At 38.1% G+C, this 18929-nt stretch overlaps 1 protein-coding gene and 1 long non-coding RNA gene across 2 annotated transcripts in view; both read left to right on the top strand.

Annotated features, from left to right (window-relative positions):
* SLO2 (slowpoke 2) overlaps nt 1-18929 on the top strand; it is a 616259-nt gene that overhangs the window by 87632 nt on the left and 509698 nt on the right. The window lies entirely within an intron of this gene.
* The window catches only part of LOC141406458 (uncharacterized), a 202731-nt gene that overhangs the window by 11920 nt on the left and 171882 nt on the right, over nt 1-18929 (top strand). The window contains exon 3 of the long non-coding RNA XR_012413398.1: nt 18380-18731. This is a non-coding gene — a long non-coding RNA (uncharacterized lncRNA). The remainder of the gene's footprint in view (nt 1-18379; nt 18732-18929) is intronic.

The raw sequence follows: 18929 nt of genomic DNA, 5'->3' as shown, positions 1-18929 counted from the left end.
GCACAATGTCCTTGATATGTTGTATAACAATTTGACATCGCCTCTTCTAGCGGCTAGATCAGCTTGGTTTGCTTGTTCATCAATCCATTGTCGTTCGTCTCTTCTTGCTGACTTTTTTACACTCATTGACAGATTTTGATAGAGTGTACGTAGGTCTGAAGCATCTCCATTTTCATTTGAGATTCTAATATTTAGAGCATTAAGCTTTTCAATCATTTCCCACGTATTATTATTAATCCAAACTTTTCTCTTATGGTTTTTGAAACCTATTGTTTGTTTGGCGGTCTCATTATAGATGTTTGTGATATTTGTATTGATATCATTGATATTGAGGTGTCTGTTGTTCGTGACATGAGGAAGTTGACTACTGATCTATGTCATAAAGGCATTACGGTGTTCTTGCACTTTTAGTTTCTCCACATCGAATTTGCAGTTTGATTTGGTTGCAGTTGATGTTAGACTCGCCAACTTCAATCTAACTTTAGCAACGACTAAGTAGGGGTCGCAGTTAATGTCAGTTCCTCGTTTTGATCTCACATCCAGCAGAGAAGATCGCCATTTGGAGTTTATCAAGACATGATCGATTTGATTTTTGGTAATGCGGTTCGGAGAAACCCATGTTATCTTATGCTGAAGTTTGTGAGGAAAGACAGTGCTCCCCACCAAAAGCTTCTTATCACAGCATAACTCTAATAATCGGCATCCATTGTCGTTTCTTAACCCGATGCCATGTTTTCCCATGTAGCGTTCAAGACCAATGTTTTCTGAGCCAACTTTAGCATTGAAGTCGCGAGTAAGATTGTTATGTCACAATCGTGGGTATTGCTATTCATCCAACTGCTGAGGGCGTCATAGGAGTTTTCTTTCTCTTCCATAGGCTGTGTTTCCGTAGGAGCGTAGGAATTTATGATGATAAGATTGCGTGCTCTGGTTTTAAGTTTCACTGCTATCAGTCTCTCATTAATAGGGTACCATGTTACCACGGACTTGGCCATTTTTTTGGTCATCAACAGACCAACACCTCTACCTATGTTCTTCCCCTTCTGGTCGACCGGAGTAAAGAAAGACAGTGTTTTCATTTATCAGCTCATCTTGTCCTGTCCACCTTGTTTCTTGTACAGCCAACGGGTCAATTTTGTAGCGCATAATTTGTTGTCTGAGTTGATCTAGTTTGCTTGTTTTATACAGCGTGCGTACGTTCCATGTATCAATTTTTAGAGCATTTTTCATGCCTATAGTTGGTTTTTGAGTTCGGTATCTTTGATTTGGTTCGGCTTCATTCATCGAAATGTTCTTGCATAGATTAGGCACCTCCAAAATCCTTGTGCCAGCTGCCGGAGCATGGGGATTTATCATACGATTACCCCTAGGAGTAGTGTATTCTCTATAATTGTTTCTTTCCATGCTTAAAAACATCAATGTACTAAGTCGATGGGTGATGAGTCCAAAGATACGTTTTGAATAAGCCAATATTTAACCATGTTTAGATGGGGCCATAAAATCCAAGCTGGATCTGACATAACCAAACTAGGGTTTTTGTCGTTCGGGTCTGTACTTTGTTTGCGTAGCAATATGGAAAGAAAATTAGAGAAAAATAAAACACGATGTGAAAGTATTTTTTCTAATCGCAGTGGACTGTATTTTTATTGATTTAACGTTCGTGGAACGGTATTACCTTTGTACAAAGGGTTTGACGAGTAGGACGTGATCCTATCGTTGGTGTTAGCTTTAAAAACTCTAGCGTAGATACTGAAAGGCGGGCTATATAGAAACGTCACTCATTAGAATATGTCATTACCTTTCCTTTTATGTACGAAGTACATAGTCGTATTTTAAGGTAGTGGACAGACTCTAATGAGGAGAAAAATCATCCTTGGAACAAATTTAAGAATTAAAATGGGTTTAATAAAACCTCATAGCAAATTGTTCATTCCGCCGGCCTTGCAATATCCAGCTATGTTGCAAAATTAAATGTTAGTTATTTAAGTACTTTACATTCGTGTGCCCGTGGGGCACGATCGTGCAATGCCTCGTGGAGACCTTGATCATCATGTAAAGATTGTAAAAGGTGATTGAAGACCACCTTTTACAGATATACGTGGCGAGACCACAAGTTTCTCCTGGAGGAACTCCGAGGAGTCGCCGAGGGCGAAATTGGTTAGTATAATTTTTTTTTCCGAAGGAGGGCCGCATCGTCTGCCATGTTTGACGTAGGCTTCATTGGTTGGCGGCTTTGCAGTCAGCTTGTTGTTCCTTGTCGTGCATGGGGACGTCATCCTCACACCATCGTCGCAACCATCATTCGAAATTTTCCAAGTCATAAGAAAAATGGAGAGGAAGCGAGAATTAAACAAAGAACAAACTTTTAGGTCAGAAGGACCTCTTAACCGTTGGTCGTTTTACATATATATAGCCCGATGTTTCGCGGATCTAACACTGCCATCAAAGCTATATTTTTTCAATAACACGAAAAAGTAGTGAGGTCGCGTAGACGCCTCGAAACATGGTCTATTATTAATGAACTCCGTGGGAGTGGAAATATGGAGGTTTGAGTGCCGTCGGGATTAAATTTCGTTCTCAGCATCAGTATTGATACCCTCTTTCGAAAATAGATAAATATTTTTGCCCCGGAGGAGCTTGGATGAAATATCCAGTGACGGAAATTTTTAGGACTTTTTATTAGTTAAAATTTCAATCAAATGCCTAATGAACATTTTAAGATGTGCCCATTAAAACTAATAAGATAGACGGCCGTAGAGCCAAGGTTTAAGTAGATGGTCGTAGAACCAGTACTTGCGTAGCAAGTGATGGTGAAGCGTAGGCGATGTAATCTCTGTTTTCCGTGGGAAAACTAACCTAGCATGGCTTACTAACCCGTCAACACATACACCACCGAAGGTTAAGTGCATGACTCTTAATAGCGTCCGTATGGATAAATTGGAGCCCAAAGACTCAATGTCCCCAGTCTTCTATCCTAACTATTTCAAGGAGAATCCCTAAATAGAAGGCCCAGTATGGGTGAATGGCATTGGACCTGTAAGGATCCAGCCGAAGACTGTACTCTGCGCTATCAGTGAACCTACGACTTTGGTAGGGGCACCTTGTAGCAGAATCTTCGGATAAAGATCTGCCCCAAGAAGAATGTCAACAGGACGGGAAGAGAATGTGTTGGAATCGGCCAATCGTAGATTTGGCCAATCGTTGATTGGAATGGAAAAGGAGGGCAGATTATCTGCAATGGTCGGGACGATAAGAGCAGTTGTGTCCATTGAATGCGTAGCGTCCAACGGAGACACAATGTGAATGGAACATTCATTGCCAGAAGTGGCAGAAACTGACCCACTTACACCCAAAATTGTGGCCCTAGCTACATTTGTTGTTATACCTATTCTACTCTGCATATTTTTAGAAATGAAAGATGATTCAGAAGCAGGATCAATTAAAGCTCTGGCTGGGTACGTAGTACCTTGGTGCACAATATGGACCATAGTCGTGCCTAACAATACTTTCCTATTCTGAGTGGTATGGAATACCTGTCTCGTAGTAGACCCAGATGAAAGAACTGTAGAGGTAGAAGGGGAACATACTGCAACTAAACTCCTGGAAACAGGTGACGTCGGAGACGTGTGAAGTGTTGAGACCTCCCTATGTAACAGGGTGTGATGCCTTTTGTTGCATATAGCACAATTATGTACACTATTACAGTGTGAAGCCTTGTGTCCGTGAGACAAACAGTTAAGACAACAGTAATGTTTCTTAACTGCACTTATCCTTTCAGGAACTGAAAATCTAAGGAATTTTTGACAAACCCTAAGATGATGTCTTTGTCGTGAACAAAGAGCACATGATTTAGGCGAGGGTGCGCGAGAATACCGTGAAGAACGAGGTGTGCTTTGTGGCGTGGCCACAGATGTTTTAATGCTTCCACCATTCGTGGAATGGGAAAGTCTTTTATTGTGATTTAGAGGTTCGACGTAGTCTATGCCCCTAATATCACGTAAGCAGGTCAGAGTTTGGATTCTTTCCGTGAGAAATTGATCCAAATCTGCCCACGAGGACAATGCAGACTTGTTTTTAATGCATTGTTCCCATAGCACAACGCAGTGTTTAGGTAATCTCTGAAGACAAAGGAAAACTAGAATTGGATCCCAGTCTTCTGTCGGCACGTCATAATTAGACATGGACGAAATACACCCGTTTATGCCTCTTTGCAAAGTCTTCAACCCTAAACTAGTTTCCTCTTCTAAAACTGGTAGGTCAAAGAGGCGTTTTAGTTGGTGGTTCCCCAAAATACGTGGATTGTCGTAAGTTTGTTGCAAAGCATTCCACGCCAGACTAAAATTTGTGTGGGTAAGCGAAAACTTAGCCACTATTTCATGGGCATCACCACTGGTCTTTTTCTTTAAATGACATAAGCGTTCTATATCACTTATGCCGCTGTTGTTAATATAGAGGGCAGAAAATAAATCCCTGAACGTAGGCCAGGAGAGAAAATCGCCATTAAACACTTCGATGTCACAGGGGGGTAAATTAAGTCTGTGACAAGCATTAACATCTCCACAGGATGTGAAGGATGAGTTATTTGAAGGTGTCAATCGATGTGAAACATCGGAAATGGTCGTTGTATCTTCAGAACGTGGTACTGTAGGTTTATCTATATGAGATTTTGGAGAAGTGAAAGTAGGTGACTGAGACGAGGTCCGGAGTACACCTAACTTTCTATTAATGGACGATAAAACATTCATAAAACACTTGTATGCGACATCGAATTTGATGTCGGCAGCTACAAGGTTTTCCTTATTGGAATTTTTATCTTCATATAGATAATTGAGGCATATATCAGATTGTTGTTTAACTTTTTCCCATAATGTTCTCGCCTCAGCTCCTAGCAATTCTAAGATATAAACATCGAGCTCATCGTCCCGTTGGGAACTGAAGTAGGCATCAAATTTGACTAAAGCATCAGCAGCTCTGTTGAATAAATCTAAAGGAGTGAGGGGCATTTTGAATGAAATTCACGATTAAAGTCAAAAACAAAGATAATTTGTGACACGAAATGTCGTATTGAGAAATTAAATGTAGTCGAAGACTAAATGAATTTACTAAATAATGCACGTAGTTGTACAAATTCAATAAAATTGCACGAAAATTATTTTATTACTTTGGAAATGACACGTGATGTCAAAAATTGTATGCGAAAATCCAACAAAGGTAGTAAATTTTCACTAAAGTATTAAAAAAATAGTTTTAAAACACGTGATGCTTCAAAATAAAATTATTTTATTGGAAAAATACACTGAGTTTATTAGTAGTCGTAGACTATTTCCATAATGTATCGTGGATACGGCAATATATTTGAGGTTTAACGTGATTAAACCACAAAAAATTCTTTAAATTTTAAGAAAAATGTAAAACTAAGTCCAATTTTCTCTCAGTGTATTCTAAATTTCGCAAAATACTTAGAGTGTATCGTATAATACACGTAAACTATGGCAATGTATCGAAGATAGCACTTGCCGAAAACAAATTTCCAAAAATATTAAAAAAATTGAAAATTCGCAAAACCACTTCACTAATACCGACGGTAGGGGGCACGGTGTCAAAAACACGAATTAAATTTATTTTTAGTTAATATCCGAAGGAATCAACTCAAAAAATACGAGAAAACAGCACTAAAATATCTTTACGAAAATAATTTTAATTTTTAGTACACGGGAATACCCCTAATACAATCGATCGTAGTGTAAATGGTATATAAGTGCCAAATCTGCCACCCGTATTAATTAAAGGTGGAAACAATCAGCAGTAATGACAGTGAATGACATTTGGTCTGTTCCTTTACTTTTGAAAATAGTAAAACCGGCAGAAGTAGTAAAAGTTGTAAACTGCTCCCATATGAATTGTACGGTATCCAAAGTAAAGGAACGCTTTTCGAGTAAAAAGTGGTAAAACTTGAAGATTCTTGCACGTAAAGGAACAGAGCTATTTATTCTTTTATATTAGAATTGTTATTGTTGTGATGATTTTTGTGTTTTTGGCGAACACGAAGAAGAGAATAAAAGGAAAACACCACAATAACAATATGGATTTATATTAAATATAAAAGAAATGTGCGAAAACACCAATAAATGTGGAAATTAATAAACATAAAAAATCACTGTGATTGTTGTTGCTATTATGTGAGAAAATAGTGGGTGATTTGACACTTAGTTTTGTTGGTATTTTTAAATGAATTTTACCGACGGCAATATCGTAGGTGACGGACGGACATTAAATATTTATTGTAAAACGACAAACGGTTTTGTTTTTTACTTTTAATTATGCACAACACTTGTAAATTTTGGTATGTCACTTTTTCACGTAATGAAATGTGTACATACCTTTGTTGTGATGGTAAAAATCGCAATTTATTGGAAAATAAATTGATGTGGTTGATCGTAGATCCTTTGTTGTTGTTGCTGCGACGTAGTCGTTGCTTTTTGTTGGTTTTTGGTTTTTCCTTGTAAAGGCAAAGAGACCGATCGTAAAATCCGGCTCGATTGGACCAATGTTTGCGTAGCAAATAAATATGAAAAAAAAAGAAATAAAAACACAAATTTTTTGGCAGTAAATGATTCAAAATAATATTGGTTTTATTGAGGAATTTGGGTTATAATATTATCGTAGATAATATTTACCTTTGTAAAAGCTGTTGCTTTGGCGAAATTCAAGAACGAACTAACAAGTATCAACAACGAAAGCGTAGGTGTTGCAAAGTGGCGCTCAATGCATTAGTTACTCGTTAGAAGTTTGACAGTACTGCTTTGTGCTGTAAGCGCAAAGTTGTACTTCAAAGTAGCAAAGAAATTCTAACGTATGCAAATTTATGAAAATTAGTAAAACGAACACAAAACAAAAGTTTGATTTTTAAATTAAACAACTTTCAAAAAATTCTCAGCTCAAATTGCTTGCACATGATTACCTTAAAAATGTTGCACAGTGGAATTTGACAGATTGTGGGCAATTAGCTGTCCTTACTTATTCACCTTACGTATTGCATCATGATGAAAAGCTTCAATTGTGCCAAAAAAAATTTTGCAACAGTTCACCACAGTTGGGCATTTCATGCGCAAAGGTAATTTCAGTTTAAACATTTGTAACAACATTTTTTAAACAACCATTTTTTTTATTTCATTTATATAATGCCAAGAAGAATGTGCTTTAGGTTGCACATGACAAAACTTAATTTTCATTGTCCGGAATTCCAAATGAAAATGTTTTCGACTGGTCGTTCGGTTGCATGGTATGCCCATGATGCCTGCCGTCCAACATTGACAACAATGTTTATATCTGGACATTTAATTCTCTGAAATTCAAGAGATGTTTATGCGGTTTACAGTACAAAGTCTGAGTATGTACACTTATGTATGTTGGTATGTGTGTGTATATGAATTACTTACACAAACAAAAAATAAAAGAAAGAAAAAATTATGTTATTTATGGCGGTCACCAGAGTACATGTGTAAAATAAATATACATTTATGTTATAAATGTATTTGTTTGTTCGTTCATTCTTTCTGCCACTCAAATATAGACATTTGTATGATAGTATTTGTGACTGACTACTGGCAGGCTGACTACTGGCTGGCTGGATGGATATAAAATCAACTCATATATCAAGCCACTGGCAGTTTCTCTATTGACCTTTTCAACACAACAAAACTACCAGTATTTCTGTGTCAGGATCACAGAATGTGTAGTGGTGTGTGTGTAAATGAAAGGAATGCGTTCGCCAAACCAAATGGAGCCAGGTTTTCTTTTCTTGGTGTGTGTATGAATGAATGGTTTCAGTGTATTAGTATACTGGCCCAACACATTTATGAGGATGCTGTTTTGTTGGAAGTGTGTGTGTGTGGAAGAATGTGAAAAAGGCAAGCTTTGTTATTGCCCATCTATTGTGCACTGACAGATTTGTCCTTAACATTTTAACTTCACATTCACCAGGGAGGTTTATTGTTGTTATGGTTTGTTTTCTTTTCTTCCTTACAAAAGGTTACCCTACTTGAAGAATTTTTGGTTATGGAATAAAGTGGCCTTTTAGAAATTAGCAATAGGAATTATTGGATTTATCTTTTTGTGGCAAGACGATTTCTGATTTTAATAGATTTGGGATGCTTTATTATGAAGATGATGATGACTCATTTTTGGGAAACAAATATTTAAAGATTTATAAAGTCTTTAAATATTTGTTTACCAAAAATGTAAGTGTCATAATATACGTGGCAAAGGATGATTTAAAGTTTGCTAAAATTCGTTAATATATTTATGCATATGTATATACTTACTTAGCTGGCCCATTACAGAACATTTGTTCTATAGGCCGAACTAAGAATAGATCTCCATTCCTCTCTATTTGTTGCTTTGCCCTCTGGAATACCGCGCCTTTTCATTTCATCATCCACTTGTTTGCGCCATCTATTCCTTGGCCTGCCAATTCTGCGTGCACCGCCATGTGGCATGTATTCATACGCCTTTTTAGCGGGTTCATCATCGCTCATTCTTATGATATGGCCTAGCCAACGCAATCGCTGCATCTCGATACGTTTAACTATATTCATGTCGTTGTATAGCAGATACAGCTCGTGGTTCATGCGACGTCGATATTCACCGTCAACGCAGATTGGTCCGTAGATCTTTCGAAGAATTTTTCTCTCAAACACACCAAGCACTGCCATGTCTGCTTGCGCAAGTACCCAGGCTTCGGAGCCATACATCAGCACGGGTAGTATCAGTGTTTTGTAGAGCGTTATTTTTGTTTGACGAGATGTGGCTTTGTTTTTAAACTGCTTACTTAAACCAAAGTAGCATCTGTTGGCCAATACAATTCTTCTTTTTATTTCACAACTGATGTCGTTTGTTGTGTTTACGGAGGTGCCGAGGTAGACGAAGTCTTTTACTACCTCAATATTATAGGAACCAACTTCCACAGTCGATCCGAGCTCAATGGACGCATTGCGCGTCGACACCATCAACTTGGTCTTCTCACCGTTTACCGCCAGACCCACTTTAGCAGATTCTCCTTCGACCTTTATAAAGGTATCAGTTACTTCTTTTACTGATCGGCCCATGATGTCTATATCATCAGCATAAGCAAATAACATGTGACTATTGGTGTAGATTGTGCCACTTCTTTTGACGTTTGCCTCTCGTATAACCTTCTCTAGCAGGATATTGAAGATTTCACACGAAAGGCTGTCTCCTTGTCTGAAACCTCTTTTGGTACCAAACTCTTCGGAGAGGTTCTTTCCTATTTTAACTGAGGACCTCGTGTCAGTTAAAGTCATTTTACAAAGCCGGACGAGCTTTGCGGGAATACCAAATTCAGACATGGCTTGGAATACCTTTGAACGCAGCGGGCTGTCGAAGGCTGCTTTATAATCGACAAAAAGGTGGTAGGTGTCGATCTGCATCTCTTGGGTCTTCTCCAGGATTTGCCGCAGGGTAAATATCTGGTCAATGGTGGACTTGCCAGGTCTAAAGCCGCATTGGTATGGTCCAATTATCTCGTTGACCATAGCTTTAGTCGTTCGCACAATATCCCTGACACGATCTTGGAGGCAATAGGGAGTAGACTTATGCATACAGTCTTATCTCCCTTCTTGTGGACGGGGCACAGGATACTCAGGTTCCAATCGTCGGGTACTCGTTCTTCCTGCCAGATGGTGCTAACTAGCTGATGAATACACCTTATCAGCGTGTCGCCTCCGGTTTTGAACAGCTCGGCTGGTAAGCCATCGGCCCCTGCTGCCTTATTATTCTTCAGCCGATTTATTGCTGTCTTTACCTCATCTTGGCTGGACGGTATACATTCAATACCATCTTCTGGGATTGGGACTGTGGTATCTTCGTCGTCTTCGCTGCTATTGGAATACCAACAGATTTGAAAAATGTTCTTTCCATATCCTGAGTACACTATCTGTATCAGTTACCAAATTACCTTGCTGGTCTCTACAGGAGGATGTGCCTGTACCAAAGCCATCAGTTTGATGCTTGACTCTTTGGTAGAATTTTCGGACTTCATTCTGGCTCCTGTACATCTCGATTTTTTCACACTCCCGCTTTTCCATCTCTCTCTTTTTCCTGCGGAAAAGACGTTTCTCCTCTCTCCTTTTCTCCCTGTATCTCTCTCGTGCGCTACGCGTTGCTACGGATTGTAAAGTAGCCTTATATGCCGCATTTTTCTCTTCGGTGGCAGCACGACACTCCTCATCATACCATGGATTCCTTGGTGGAGGTCTCTGGTATCCAAGTATGGATTTTGCGGCTGTTTGCATGGAGTGGGCAATGCTTTGCCATTGCGCTGATATGTTATCGGGATGAGGAGTGCTTTGATTAAGCAATTGGGCTAGTTGAGTGGAATATGCTGTGGCTATCTGTTGTGATTGCAGCTTACCGATGTCTAACTTTTGTGTTGTGTCTGTTCGTACTTTGTTTGCTACGTTTAAGCGGGTGCGTACCTTTGCTGCAACAAGGTAGTGGTCCGAATCAATGTTTGCGCCTCGAACGATCGTACATCCAACACGCTCGATGAATGTCTTCCATCTATCACAACATGATCAATTTGGTTTCTTGTTTTCTGATCTGGAGACAGCCAGGTGCCCTTATGAATATCGAGATGATTAAATCTGGTACTGCTAACTACCATGTTTTTTGCAGCTGCAAAGTCTATCAGCCTCATACCATTGTCAGATGTTTCACTGTGGAGACTGAATTTCCCGACTGTTGGGCCAAAGATATTCTCCTTTCCAATTTTGCCTAAGAATGATTTTAATGTCATGGGCAGGGCAACGGTCATATGTTTCTTCTAAGCGCTCGTAAAATATATCTTTGGTCTGTTCGTCCTTTTCTTCAGTGGGAGCATGAGCGCAAATAAAGCTGATGTTGAAGAATTTAGCTTTTATTCGAATTGCAGCAAGTCTTTCATTCACTGGGGTGAAGCTGGATACCAGATGTTTTAGTCTCCGACTAACTACGAATCCACAACCAAACTCATGCTTTACGTCATGGCAGCTATAATACAGTGCGTCACCTTTAGGTGTTGTTGTGACGCCTTTCCCAATCCATAGTATTTCCTGTATGGCAGTAATATCGGTCTTGTACTTTTCAAGTACGTCTGCCAATGCGAAGACTGCACCTTCTCTATAAAGAGGGCGAACATTCCAGGTGCAGATTCGCAGATCATGGTCCTTAAAACGTTTGCGGGGTTCGTCAACTTTAGAGGGGTTTGTTTTTCTTTTCTTTCGTTTTTTCACAGTATGCTGTTTTTTCTAGGGGAGGGTTACTAACCCGACGCCCAAACCCAAGTTTTTAACGTTCTTATGGGTGAACGCGCGGCACATGTCAGCTCACTACCTTTAACGGGTGTTAAAGGCAGTTCCCCAGGTGACACCACGGGGAGGTCAGTGTCCACTTGAGATGAAAGAGGGACCAAGATAAATCCTGGGCTTTGCATATGTATATAGCCTACTTTAAATGTTTTATTTATAAACATATGTATAACAAATATATATGCATGTATTTCAACTCAAACTGTTACCAACTGCAAATATCTAATTTTGCCAAAGATCCTTAAAATAGTTCCAGTCCCAAACGCAGGATTTCCATTAATTTTGCGACATTTGTCATTTTGTGTTCGAGGATAAGTGTCTATATTTGGTGCTGTTTATTAATTTGCGGTTTTTCGTTTGGTTTCCTGCCTTACCCACCCTTTCTCTCTCTCTCTCTCTCTCTCTCTCTCGGAACATTATGAACCAGTGAGTGTTACAAATTGTAAGAACAAATTGTGTGGATTGTGACCTCCGCCACAATAGCCACACATAAAAACCAATGAACCAGCCGGTCGGTCGGTCGTTTGCTTTACACAATGTGTTAATATGTGTGAATGTGTTGATAAATTAAATAAATAAAACACAATAAAAACGCACAAAACGCACTACAATAGAAACAAACAAACGATGGTATAAAATAAATGAGCATATAAACAACACTAAAATAAGTTGTGATATAGGTAAGGTTTCGATATTATTTATAAGATGGATGAAGCCTTAAGTGATGTAGGGGGGTGAGAGAGGAGAGCGAGAGTGCCCATAAATTGCCCATTAGTCGTTGGTGTGGCAGGCGTAAGTGTTTGCATATGTTTGGGGTATTTTATTGTTTAAGGAATTAAAGAAACAGGAAATATGTTCATTAAGTTGTTGGGCAACATTTCCACGGGACACCAAAGAACCGTTATTAATAACAACCCATAGCCATATAAATAACCAAATATCCATCAAAAGCAAAGGTGACTATTGTTGTGGAAAAGTGGGTGGGTGTGTTTGTTTTACGTATATTAAGAGATTGCATAAAAATAATCGAAAACATAATTTCGCCGGCAACAGTTGAACTAAATTAATTCAAGTCCTATTTGGGAAAGTTAAGGTCCTTTAAAGGTTACGAAGGATGTGATGTATGAGACGTATGTACATTAGGGTTATAATATTTTGCAAATATCAAAAAATTACTCCACACAGCCGTGTATTGTTTTGAAATCTAAAGAAATGTTTTGTCACTTTTTCTTCTTTATTGTAAATGCGAGGGCTGCGCTATAACTTGCTAGGTAGGCAACACTGCGTGTTGCCAAGCGTCATTTTACATTTTTTTTTTAAAGTTTTACAGTTTTTAGCCTATGCGTACTAAGGACAGTTTGTCATACAACCATGTATTGGGTTGTGTACAGTGACTTGAAAAAATCACTTTGCAAAAAAAAATGGAATTTACTTGTAAACATGTTTGCCACAACTTTCGACGTGGATAATCACGACAAGAGTGCATCGATTAAATTAAATCTTTGTATTCGATAAAGGAACATCCTATAGCACTATTAAGAACTAGTTTAATGAATTCAATTGTGGCCGACACTCGCTAAAAACGAATATCGTGAGGGGCCGTTGTACCAGAAAAAAATAAGCCGTGCGTGAACGGATAATGCAGGATCGTCATGTTATATATCGTGAGAAAGAGGCATCCTTGGGCATTTCTTCCACCAACTAACATTTGATATTGCATGAACACCTGGCCGTAATAAGTGGGGTTTTCTCGTTAGATCGAACACAATTTGACAATCTCTCAAAAAAAGGCTCTTGTAGATTGGTGCAAAGAAATTGCGAATAAATACCATCACGGTGCTTCCAACGACGTTTATAAGAGCGTCACAGACTACGCATCTTGGATTTATACTTATCAGCCCAAAACAAAACAGCAATCGACCGCGACACAGTGGTTCAGCAATCGATGTTGAAACTAAAGAAACAAAAAAAATAGGTCACAATATTGAAAGCTGTGGGCGTGGCGTGCCCCTGAAGTCGAAATTTGTTTTCGCAATTTTGGAAAAGACGTCATTTTTGCAAATTTCTGGGGAAAGATATAGCAATTTCTAAAGCTATAACACATATTGTGTTCGATATTTTTTTTGTTAGGTAGGTAGGACTGTTGTCTTTAAGACCCGCTTCAACAAATTACCGTAGCGTTTACACGAGGCAAGTTATTTTATTTTTTCCCCAGATACTAATTTTCAGTGAAATTCCAAATTTAGTGGACTATAACTTTTAGGAAACAGCTTGGAACAATGTTCTGTTTTCACAGAATGATGCCCGAGAGTGTCCTTTTCCAGTCCATGTATACTTTTGTACCCGCTTTGCTCCTTCCGTTTAACACTTTTTTAAATTTTTTTTAAATATCATGGGCACAAATTTGTGTTTTTTCCATACCGTTCCCCATATTAGTTAGAGCTTTTTTTACACAAATAGACATTTATTTTAATATATGGCATTTTATAAGAGTTATATAAGTTTTATGATAATCCAAGGAGTATTTTTTTAATTTTTTTTTGGATTTAAAATTTTTTCAAAAATTAAAAAAAATATTTTTTGTATTTTTTGGTTTGTTTATTGGTGTTTGACCTTTTGTAAATAGATAGAACTTATAAAAAACTCAAAAACACTGATATGTTGATGCAAAATATGAAAAAAAAAAACTAAAATTTTTAACTTTGACCTTGAATTCCTCTGCAACTAATAGACCAAATTATGAAAATATCTCGATCCGTTCAAAAGCTACAGAGTTTTGACCAGGAAAAAACGATTTTGAACCACTGTGCGTGGGAGGTCTTCGAAAACGAGTCAAATCCAACGAAGGTTGTTCATAGAAAAAGCACTTCGAAGCAAATGGTCGCCTGTTTCTTCGGCTAAACTGATCTTGTGGCGACTATAGGGCTTGAAGAACATAGGAGGGTTAATTCTGAGTGGTACACTACAATTTGTTTGCCTGAAGTCTACTGAGAAATTTGAAAAATGAACAAGAGAAGACCAATCATTATGCAGTATGACAATGCCAGTTCTTACACATCGGTTCGAACCAGCGCCTCTTTAACCGGACAAAACATGGAATTGTTGCGTCATCCTTACAGCCCTGACACTCAACGACTTCATTTGATTCCCGCACATCAAGAAAATAGGTATGGTGAACCATTTTGATCGCCATTCTTTTGAAGCGACCAAAATGATGTTTTGGAGGTGAATCATTCTGTGTGGAAAAAGTGCTTCATGCTGGAGAATTTCAGTTATTGTGCAGTTATCTGTTTCTTCTGATCGTTTTTGTGGCATGGTCGATATCCTCTTTTCCAAAACTTATGTATTTAGGGAGGTTATCAGAATTTGTTGGCTTTTATTGTACATGTAAACTTGCCGACAAAATATCTAGACTTTCTGGTTATTTATCTTAACGATTGTGGTCGTTCCAAAAATGCAGACAGTTAGCTAATAAATTTGATTTGGATTAAGGCGGAAAAGTGATCAATTTTTGCGGAGTAAGTGCCTGAAGAAATGGGCCAACATAGCCCAGCCATTTTAGTTGATCATCGTAAAATTTAGAGCTTTTGAACCAGTAATTATGCAGTTGTGAACGAAAAAGTCCTAGCGAAATGTTGAACTTTGTGAGGGAGGTATCCGAAGATGTTGTCCGGTATAGACCCTCTGGGAGGTTGACGTATATGTGGATGAAATTTAACGATAAGCAACATTTTAGTCAAATTGGATACTCATTTATTTCGTAAATTATCGTGCTAATCAGTCATTTTAATTGGTGCTGAATAGGGTTTTTACAGCTTGTGGTCCATTACCTCAGGAAGTAAGGACTGCCCTAGAAAACTGTGCCGTTGGAAATTATGTGTGGTGGCCTGAAGCAGTGGAAAAATATGGTCTATATTCCATTCTCAGCTATTTTGGAAAGTTACCTTGCGAAAAATTTGTGCATACATGTTCCAACTTTTGTACCCGAAGGAGTGGATCGAACTTCGAACTAAGTTGAGTGGAAATAATATGATGTACAAAATTTGGGTTCACTCGGTTGCTACGTTTGAGAGCTATCGTGATCTTCATCCAGCCAGACAGACGGACGGACAGGGCCAAAGCTCCCCAAATTGTCTGAATCGCATTTTGTCCAAACATTCGTGAGGTCTAAAACCGTTATTTCGATAAGACAATTTTTTTTTGCATCAAAATGTATATATCTTTGGTAGCTAAAAGGCTGATGCTATAAAAAGGCATTAACTGCATTGTGGTACTTACAGGGAGCGATACTCGAAGGGGTTGAGCGATGTTCTTCTTCGAATTTTACCGTAAGTCGAACTTCACACTAACGCAGTTTTAACATGGCGACTTCGAGTTTATTGGCGAGGGGTATGAGGTAGTGAAATCGCTGTACATGGTTTTCTGTGTTTGCGATGTTGCCTCTTCCTATTATTCGCTTCAAGAAATCCGCTAGTGTAACCAATGACTAAGGGGTACAGCGAATACACGTTGTTGCAAAAAGACTTCAAGCGAGTCGAGAGCAGGCCCTTTTTGAAATTTTATTACGAAGGCCAGATTTTTGACCAATTCGGTCGTTCCGTTCGAGAGTTATCGTGTGCTACTTGGTGTCATAGGAGTTTTTTACAACTTGGTGCTATTTTCTCAGGAGGTATGGAATTGCGCCTGATAAAACTTGTACTGCCGTAATGGTGGCAGCAAATACAACTTGCTACAACCAAAATCAAAGCGATTCGAGAACAAGTCCTAAACTAAACTTTTCCGAAATTTTATATGGTAGGTACCCGAGGGTGTGGACCGATAGAGACCATATTGGAACCTCATCTATGCCTGGTAGAAATTTCACGATGTGTAAAATATGGACCAAATCGGTTACTACCTTTATCGTTCCCACAATTTCTCCGAACATTTTCGAACTTTTGTGGGTGAGGTACCCGAAGAAGTGGACCGATATGGCCTATCTTCGAACTTAAACTATGATTGGAGAAAATATTACGAAGGCCAAAATGGTTGATCCGTTCGAGACTTATTGTGCGCTCCAGCCAGCTAGACTGACGAACGGCCTTGGCTAAATCGACTCCAAATTGTCTGAAACGGGTTGCGCCAAAAAATAGGAATACCATTATTTCGATGAGGCAGAATTTTGGTCGTATCAAAGTGTGTATACCCTCGTTATCTTAAAGGCTGTAGGTATAAAAAATTGGGTTACATTAGCGACTATTGTGGTATCTCTGTCGTTTGACCACTTAATTTGCATGTTATAAACGTTTTCTACTTTTATTATCAGGCTTTCCTTTTGGAATACTCTTAATAGAAGCGGACATATTCGCATAAGTATAAAACCTTTTCTTTTTCTCAACAAAAGTTTAATGCCCATTCCGAGCCCTGAATATGATTCGCCGTCACCAGAATCAATAGGCTTCTCTCTCTCTTCCTCTCTTGGACCCCCATCAACCCCCATTAGCTACCTGTAGCGTTATTACAAGGTTTATATAGACATATGGACAGATAGAGGGATATACATAGACAGATCGGGTTAGTTCGTTGATCGGCCTACGAGCAGATAATGGTGTAGGGTATAATAAGTTGTATTCTTGTAGCTGAAAAAAGTAGTTTTGAAAGTTTTCAGCGCCAATTTTTAGTCGTTTGTGGGATAGGTATGTCCACGCTATTACAATTTCCACACGCCATAATCTGTCTTGAAACTGCATTAATTTTGAAAGTCAATTCTTTCGATAGTTATCGTGCCAAACAACTATTCTAGTTGGTCACTGTAGAATTTTTGTAGACTTTTTGGGATTTTTATGACTTGTCCATGAAAAAATGCATAGTTGTAATCAGCATCACATGGATTACCTTCTATTGAAATTTCAAAACTATCTTTGAATATCTTTGTAACTGCACTCAAGCGAAAATTTTGAACATTTGTGGGGAAGGTACCAGAAGTTGTTGTCTGATACAGACCTTCTTGGAACTTGATTTACTTTTCGAGGAATTTTTATCATGTGAAAAGTTTCGGATACTCAATTCGTAAGTAATCGTGCTCATCAGTCATTTAAGTTGGTGCCGGAGGGGTTCTTTAGAGCTTTTGGGACTTTATCTCAAAAAGTATGGACTTGTTCCCGACTTCGACGATCCCTAAATTGCATTTGTGCCAACAATTTTGAAATTTTGTGTTGGAGGTATTCGAAGGAGTGAACTGATATAGTCCGTATTCGAACCTGATGTATGTCTGAAAGAAATATTATGAGGACCAAATTTGAATCGAAATCTTTTAGAGTTGTCGTGCGTATAATTTTAGCGCAATATTTTGAACTTTTTTGGGGAGGAACAATTGTTTTAATTGTTACGGAATGTTTTTTTAATTGTTACCGAATACAGCCCTTGTAGTCCTGATAACGTTTTCCGCGGCAAGTCCATACTTTCTACAGCTAAAAAAAAAATAAAAAAAACTAAGATCTAAAAAATGGTGAAACACCTGTCCACGTCCATGCTGTCAAACAACGAATTATCAAAATATATTTTTTCCGCTCAAAAGTTACATAATTTTGTTCGGGAGCCTGAACCACTGTGCGACGTAAACTATCAAATTCCTGTAAGCATTCTTTACATTTTTGTTCCTCACATAATCAGCGCGATTTTTTTTATCTAAGAAAATTTCCCACGATTTGTGATGAATTTTGGCCCAATGGCATTCGTAACTAGAGGATTGACTAACTAGAGGATTTTAGTACTTATCTCAAATTAGAAACAACACTTTATATGGTCTTAAATATGTTATAAAATTTTTTGATTATACGAAAATGTTCATCAGTGCGAAACATGCAACTGTGCCTTTTTGGCTTTATTTTCTGTATTGATTTAAATCTATTGTATGTGTACTTAATATATATTTTTGTGAATGTGTGTGTGCATTGGTGTATTCATACATGCGTGTATATGTATGTGTGAGTTATGTTATTTATTCTTTCTTCCCATATAATACCAAACAATAGTTTACTACATAAAAGTGCACAAAAGTAAAGTGAATCTATAGAAAACAACAATAACAGCAACAACTACAACAACAACATCATCTGAAATTTATACAATTACCAAACAAAATGAAAAGTCTACAACAAATATACCATACATGAATTTGCTGTATCAACAATTTTCGTTTATTCGTTTGTTCCATTTTTGTTGGGGGAATTCAATGGTTCCCTTCATCAGCAACATCATCATCATTTACCCGTCTACATATTAAAGTGTGGAGCGACCTGGAATTTTTATGGAAAACTTTACTGTTGAATACTAAATCTCCGTCCGTATATAGATGAAGCACTACAGCAAAAAACACATAAACTGGTAAGTTTCTTTCTTTATATATATATTTTCTGATTTTGTCGTAAACCCAGTGAACAACTAAACCTTTGGCTCAACGTGCAGTCAGCTTCATTGCTTTTTATTTGGAAATAAATTCCAAGAAACGTTATTACAATTGAAAACTTTAATTTTGACTGACGTTGATTGTTGTTAGAATCTGCACAAAATATCATATTGAAT

This window comes from Musca autumnalis, unplaced genomic scaffold (assembly GCF_047663935.1).
Source record: "Musca autumnalis isolate F117 unplaced genomic scaffold, ASM4766393v1 scaffold_5, whole genome shotgun sequence".
NCBI classification, from domain to species: domain Eukaryota; kingdom Metazoa; phylum Arthropoda; class Insecta; order Diptera; family Muscidae; genus Musca; species Musca autumnalis.
This window is presented reverse-complemented; position numbering and strand designations above follow the sequence as displayed.